The sequence below is a fragment of the Trichechus manatus genome, unplaced genomic scaffold (genome assembly GCF_000243295.1).
Source record: "Trichechus manatus latirostris isolate Lorelei unplaced genomic scaffold, TriManLat1.0 scaffold00163, whole genome shotgun sequence".
NCBI classification, from domain to species: domain Eukaryota; kingdom Metazoa; phylum Chordata; class Mammalia; order Sirenia; family Trichechidae; genus Trichechus; species Trichechus manatus.
In genome coordinates this window covers 540,405-546,404 of record NW_004444099.1, presented here as the reverse complement: position 1 = coordinate 546,404, position 6,000 = coordinate 540,405, and the positions used below count along the sequence as shown (strand labels likewise).

At 48.8% G+C, this 6,000-nt stretch overlaps 1 protein-coding gene across 1 annotated transcript in view; it reads left to right on the top strand.

Annotated features, from left to right (window-relative positions):
• Window positions 1-1,907: 1,907 nt before the first annotated feature.
• The window catches only part of LOC101357246 (core histone macro-H2A.2), a 62,107-nt gene continuing 58,014 nt past the window's right edge, over window positions 1,908-6,000 (top strand). The window contains exon 1 of the mRNA XM_004386376.2: window positions 1,908-2,307. The gene's annotated coding sequence lies outside the window, so the exon portion shown is untranslated. The remainder of the gene's footprint in view (window positions 2,308-6,000) is intronic.

Genomic DNA, 6,000 nt, shown 5'->3' with positions numbered 1-6,000 from the left:
ACGTGGTGGAATGGACACAAGAAATCTGGAGTGGAAAGGAAGAGTGTGCTGCACATTATAGGCAGAGCAACTAGGGTCACATAACAATGTGTGCATAAATTTTTGTATGAGAGACTAACTTGAACTGTAAACTTTCACTTAAAGCCCCCCCCCCAAAAAAAAAAAAAAAGACTGACACGAGACCATTAAAAAAAAGAAAGAATATTGTTGTTAGCTGCCATGGAGTTGACCACCAACTCATGTTGACCCTGACTCATGGCGACCGCATGCACACTGGAACAAAATTCTGCTCGGTCCTGAATGATTGCAGATCCATAAAGTTTCATTGGCTGATTTTTGGAAGTAGATAACCAGGCCTTTTTGCCTAGTCTGTCTTAGTCTAGAAGCACTGATGAAACCAGTTCAACATCATAGCAACATGCAAGCCCCCACTGACAGACAGGTGGTAGCTGTGCTTGAAGTGCACTGGCCAGGAATCAATCCTAGGTCTCCAGCACAGAAGGTGAGAATTCTACCACTGAACCACCACTGCCCCCGGATCAAGAATGGTCACCAAAAATCTATATAAGAAGGGAGGTAGAAGCTTCCTCTAGGAAGGGGGAAAGCAAACCACTATGAGATGTCCCAGAAGACCAACTGCAGCCCTTTAAATACGTGTCTTGGGGAAAGAGGACTTTATCCTGACTGGACTTCTGACCCAGAAAGTATCTTCAAAAGCGAAGAATACAGCTGTCATCTAGAGAGGGGGGTAAAAGGTTTAGTAAGAAAAGTGAAGGAAGTCCCAATAAACTAAGACCCTCAGGTCCAGGAGAGGTTGAGAAGCTACATAAGATAACAGGCTTAAACAGAGAGAGGCTTATTTATGCCTTGATGTTATATGCGTGATTGTTTGGGAAGCTGGAAAAGAAGATGGCTGATTTCTCCGAAAAACCCTTGTTTAAAATGCACAAGTTGTAAAGCAGTATCTAGGAAGACTTCAACGGCCCTGATTAACACGTATAAATCCAGACTGCACTGGGCCACTGGGTCCCTCTTACTCAGGCAGTTGGAGGCTTTCAGTCACCCCAAGGTCCCCCCGTTGCCTAAATATTTACAAGTTTATAGGAGCAAACACATACATATGTTACCAAACAAGAACGGCTTTGAAAAGCATCCATTTGGCCAATGCTGAGGATTCTGTTTTCACGTGGGTTTCTCTTTTTGAAGAGATCAAAAATTTGCCTCTCCCAATCCTTTGACTCATAAAGGAGAAATCAGAAAGCATGAATGGTTCATAGCAAGTTAGCATTTCCCACTGAAATACGCAAATCCCTTTGACTCACCCTCCAGCCATGGAGCCCTTGCCAACATCTTCATCTTGCAAAGGAGACCACCTCATCTTCTAGTAGGAACAGATCAACTGCTAATCCCCATTATCACACCTGATATTGTCCACCCTCCCCCATAAAAATATGTTTTCAAGAAACTAATAAAAATTGGTCCTTAAGACAATAGCCTCGTACTAATCTTACTATCCATGGGGATAGTGCTAATTAACACACCCTAAAGCAAACCACTTAAAAATCATGTCCATGCACACAGTACATCTGCTACTCCAGATATTATGCAACGCTGGATTCTAAATCTATCTTCATTTATAAAAAGCCAACAGACATGATACATTCTCAGTTCCTGTGACTGTGACCACCCTACACTACCATCCCAGTGGGGGACACTTATGTTAATGTATTTGTAATTATTTAAGGACACGACAAGATCGAAGGTGGCATTTTCAGCTTTCACCTTCTAAAGCTCTCCCCAGAACTCCCTGATGAACGCCCACTCCGCCTTCTCCCTCCAAAGGTGGATCCTGCCAACAGGAGACACGATCGTAACCACAGCGTCTCCGTCCCCAGCTCTGGGGAAAGCCTCATCTTAGCAAGGAGCCCTCGGCTCATCCAGCAGCTCCGCCAGCGACGCGGAGGCCGCGCGGTTTCATCTTCAATGCTCCTGAAGGACAATAGCTCATCAAGCCCCACCGAAAGCCCCGGACCCGTCGCCGATCCTGGGCTGGCGGGGGATGAGGCTGAGCGACTCCTCCTAGAGGTGGTTATGTGGAGAAGGAGCAATCCCTTCTCCCTCCTCCTCCTCCCCCCGCTACTATCCGCGGCCCGGAGAACTGCTGCTTGCCGCCATTGACACGCACAGATAGCGCCCAAAGAAAGGCAAAGAGTCCTGCCCGGCACCGGCGCCGCGCGGGCCGAACCTGCGCCCGGGGAGGGGCGCGCGGAGGGCACTGGGCGCCCGGAGCCGGCGGCGCAGCACCAGGTGAGCCCGCCATGGCGATGGCATTATTGTTTCGGGGGCTCCGGGGTCTGCAAACAAAACGTGCCGCTGGGGCAGTGCAGGGACAGGAGAGAACCACCCTCTCCCCGCAGCCCCTGCGGTCGCACCCCCAATAACCAATTCTCCCTGCAAAACAAAAATTGGTAAATAAAGCTGCCCAACTTGCTTCCTCAGGAAATAAAGAGGGGTTGTTACAGAAGCAGTAAAATCCCTGCGGCCGGCGAAGGGCCGGGGGCTTCTTGGGCAAGGAGGGAGGTAGAGGGGATGTGGGGTCCGAACGGCGGGCCCCAGGCGAGGCTGGGGCGGGGAGCGAACGGAAGGCTCCTGGGGACGCGGAGTTTGGGGCACAGAAGAGGAAGGTGGGAGGCGCACGGCGCCGAGGGGGCCTGGCCGGAGGCGGGGGGCTGCGGAGGTGCCAAGGGAGCCCGGGTAGGGCCGTTTCGGGACCTCCGAGGGTGCCCGGGCTGGGTGCTGGCCTCTCCGGGATGACAATGGAGGGGGCGCCGAGCAGAGGGAAGGGACCGGGGTCTGGGGGCGGGTCGCGCCAAGGAAGGTCAGGCCGGGGACGCCGGGCGGCGGGAGCAAGGGCCGAGGGCTGCTGCCCCGCGCCCAGTCGCCGCGGGCGGGCGTGTGGCCCTGGAGCCCGCGCAGAGGGGGGCTTGGGGCCAGGCACTCCCCTCCGGTTCCCTTTCCGGGGCGCCCGGCGCCGACGCGCGCTGCACTGTCCCCGGGAAATGGCGGCCCCTCCACGGCTCACCCGGCCAGTCTCGGGTTCCCGCTTTGCGCGGGAAAAAGAGAGAAAGAAAAAAAAAAAAAAAAGGATAAAGGGAAGAAAAGTAAAAGGGCTGCGGCGCAGGAAAGGGTTGAGCCGTCGCGGGGCGCGGGGCGCGGGGCGCGGGGCGAAGGCTTGCAGGGCGCGGCGGGCGGGGAGCCTGCCCCTGGGCTCGCAACCCGCTCTTCTGGCGCGCACCCTGCTTCCAGCCTCGTCAGCCTCCAAAATCGCGCCCGCAGGTGTCTTTCCCCGCCATTCCTCGTGGGGGCGCCCTCAGTTCCTGCCCCTCTTTGTTCCTCACAACAATGGCCACAGGACCATTGAGTCGCGAAACGGTCAAATGAGCCTCCTTCTCCAGGAGTTTCCAGTTGCTGATTGTTCCTGGCATGAAGTGGGTCGCCGTGGGCTTGATGTAGGCCCCGCCACTGCTGGGGTTTGTTGGCGATGACTTCCCAGAGGCCCCCCTCAAGAGGCTCCCAGAGTGGGCGAAGGGATGAAAGAGGCAAGAAGAAATGGGCTGAGAAACCAAAGCGCAGGTCCCTATGTGTTTGATGGGTTGAGGTGGGAAAGACGGCCGCAGCCCTGAGTGTAAAGGCAGTTCCTTTCTTAGACACTGTGCTGGTGAACTGAGGTACTAGTCCAGCCTCTGTCCAGCCCAGGGGAATTCAAAACAAGGGCCCCCTTCTAAGACCTCAGGAGCCCATTCCCCTAGGCGTAATCAATCCCCCGTGGCAAAGGGTTTCCTCTTTTCGCATTTGTGTTTGTGTTGAAATACAAGTGTACCCTCAACGCGCTGCACAGTTGCTATTGAAACGGCTCAGTAGGAGAGAGCGAAAAGAAACATTATTAAGAGTGAAAATGAGTGTTCGCTATGTTGTTTCTTATTTAGAAACAGTTCCTGTGTGGAACACAAACTAAACTACATGTAATCCTCAGATCTTTTATATTTAACTGAAAGTTATTTCTTACTCCTTTGTTTAGAAAACTCTTTTGATTTGCAAACTAAATGTTCAGCGCTCCAAGATTTGGAGCCACGCTCGCTGATTTTTAGAACTGCTTTAGCCCAAGATTATCATATAAATAAATACAGGCACTGCCTGGACAAAAAGTTTATCTTGAGTCACGTAACACACCTGTAAAACCCCTCCTTCCAGTATCCAGATTTCCTTTAAAAACGTACCCAGTTCTCCTCACTCCTCTTCACCTGGATCCATTTATTGTCATTAGGCATTATTAATGGTTTCCTCTGTTTCAAAACTCTATAAAAAGAATTTACCTCCATAGATCCAGAATGTTCCAAAGATTCTGACCCTACTCCCACACCATCCATCTTCTGTCTAGTTCCCAGGGTTTTTGAGGCGCCTTTGGTCTGCTGTTTCCCAGCAGGTGGGACACCCTGCTAGCTATTGTCTGAGACAACCCCCGGCTGCTTTTCCTGCCTCCTGCCAGCAAAGCAGGAGGCAAAGCCCGTCTTAGGCAACTTGAAATGAAAGATATCTGTAGCTCGTTCAGGGGGAGGGATGTGCAAGAATTCAACCAACTTTCTTAAAAACTGATTTCATTCATAAGGCATCACCTCAGAGGCAGATGCAATCTTGGCAAATGCTTTTGAAAATTGTATATTGCACAGAGATGAGCAAAGAAATTATGGTTGAAAGATCATTCCACAAACATATATTGAGCACCAAGTTTTAAACACATTTGGATGGGGGGCGTAATGCAAATGTGAGGAAATCATGGGCCCTGCTTCACGGAGCTTACAACTCCAAGCTGAGGAGATACAGTATACGTGCAGATGAAGCAAAGTATTAGCAAGTGAGTAGGAAAACAGGTATTTTCATATACTGCTGATAAGTGTGTAAGTTGACACAACCAATTTGGAGAGCAGATTGGCATTATTAATATTAATAATGTGCCCATTCTAGAAGCAGCAGTTCCATTTCTTCGTGTGTGTTCTAGAGAAGCAGATAGACATGGGCGCGGCTTGTGTAAGGCTATTCATGGCAGTGTGCTGGTAGTTCTGAAAATTGAAGACAACCTAATAGCCATCCACAGGACATGGCTATATAAACTCTGGAGTCACTGGGTGATGCAAACGGTTAACGCACTTGGCTGCTAACTGAAAGGTTGGAACTTCAAGTCCACCCAGAGGCACCTTGGAAAAAAGGCCTGGCAAACTACTTCTGAAAAATTGGCCATTGGTATCGGCAGGAGTTCAGCATCTGCATCAAACTTCCTTCTAACTGGCTTGTCTTTTCTCCTTCTCCATCAAAACCCTGCTACTTTATCCACAAAGCCTGGGCCAATTTCCTCCCTTCCAGCCTAAAATTCTCTTCTCTTTAAAACTTATTATAGCATTTTATTTGTGACTAATTACACATTATCGATCACTTTAAAATTATTATTTGTATGTAGTTATCCAAGCAATATAGAAATTAATTCAAACTGTAAACTTTCAGATATTATAAATAATGTTTAAAGATGGATATGAATAGTAATATGACTAAAGTCCTCCTTGACAAGCCTCTCTGATTCTTGTCTATTTTAGTAGGAGTATTCTTGCATACCTTTCCTATATATTTATGTATGCATTTTTATTTACAGAAATTCGTAATTTTATTTTGTTTTTACATAAATGATACCATATAGTATTCAGTGTTGTATAATTCACTTTTATTTTATTAATAATATGTCTTGGTGATCTTTTTGTCTCAGTATATATAGATTCGCCTCAGCCTTCTTAACTGCTTTCTAATATTCCAGAAAATAGAGGTACCAGAGTTTATAACAACACTATCCGTTGCTATCGAGTTGACTCCAACTCATAGCAGCCCCATGTGTGTCAGAGTAGAACTGTGATCCATTGGGTTGTCAAGGGCCGATTTTTTGGAAGTAGATCACCA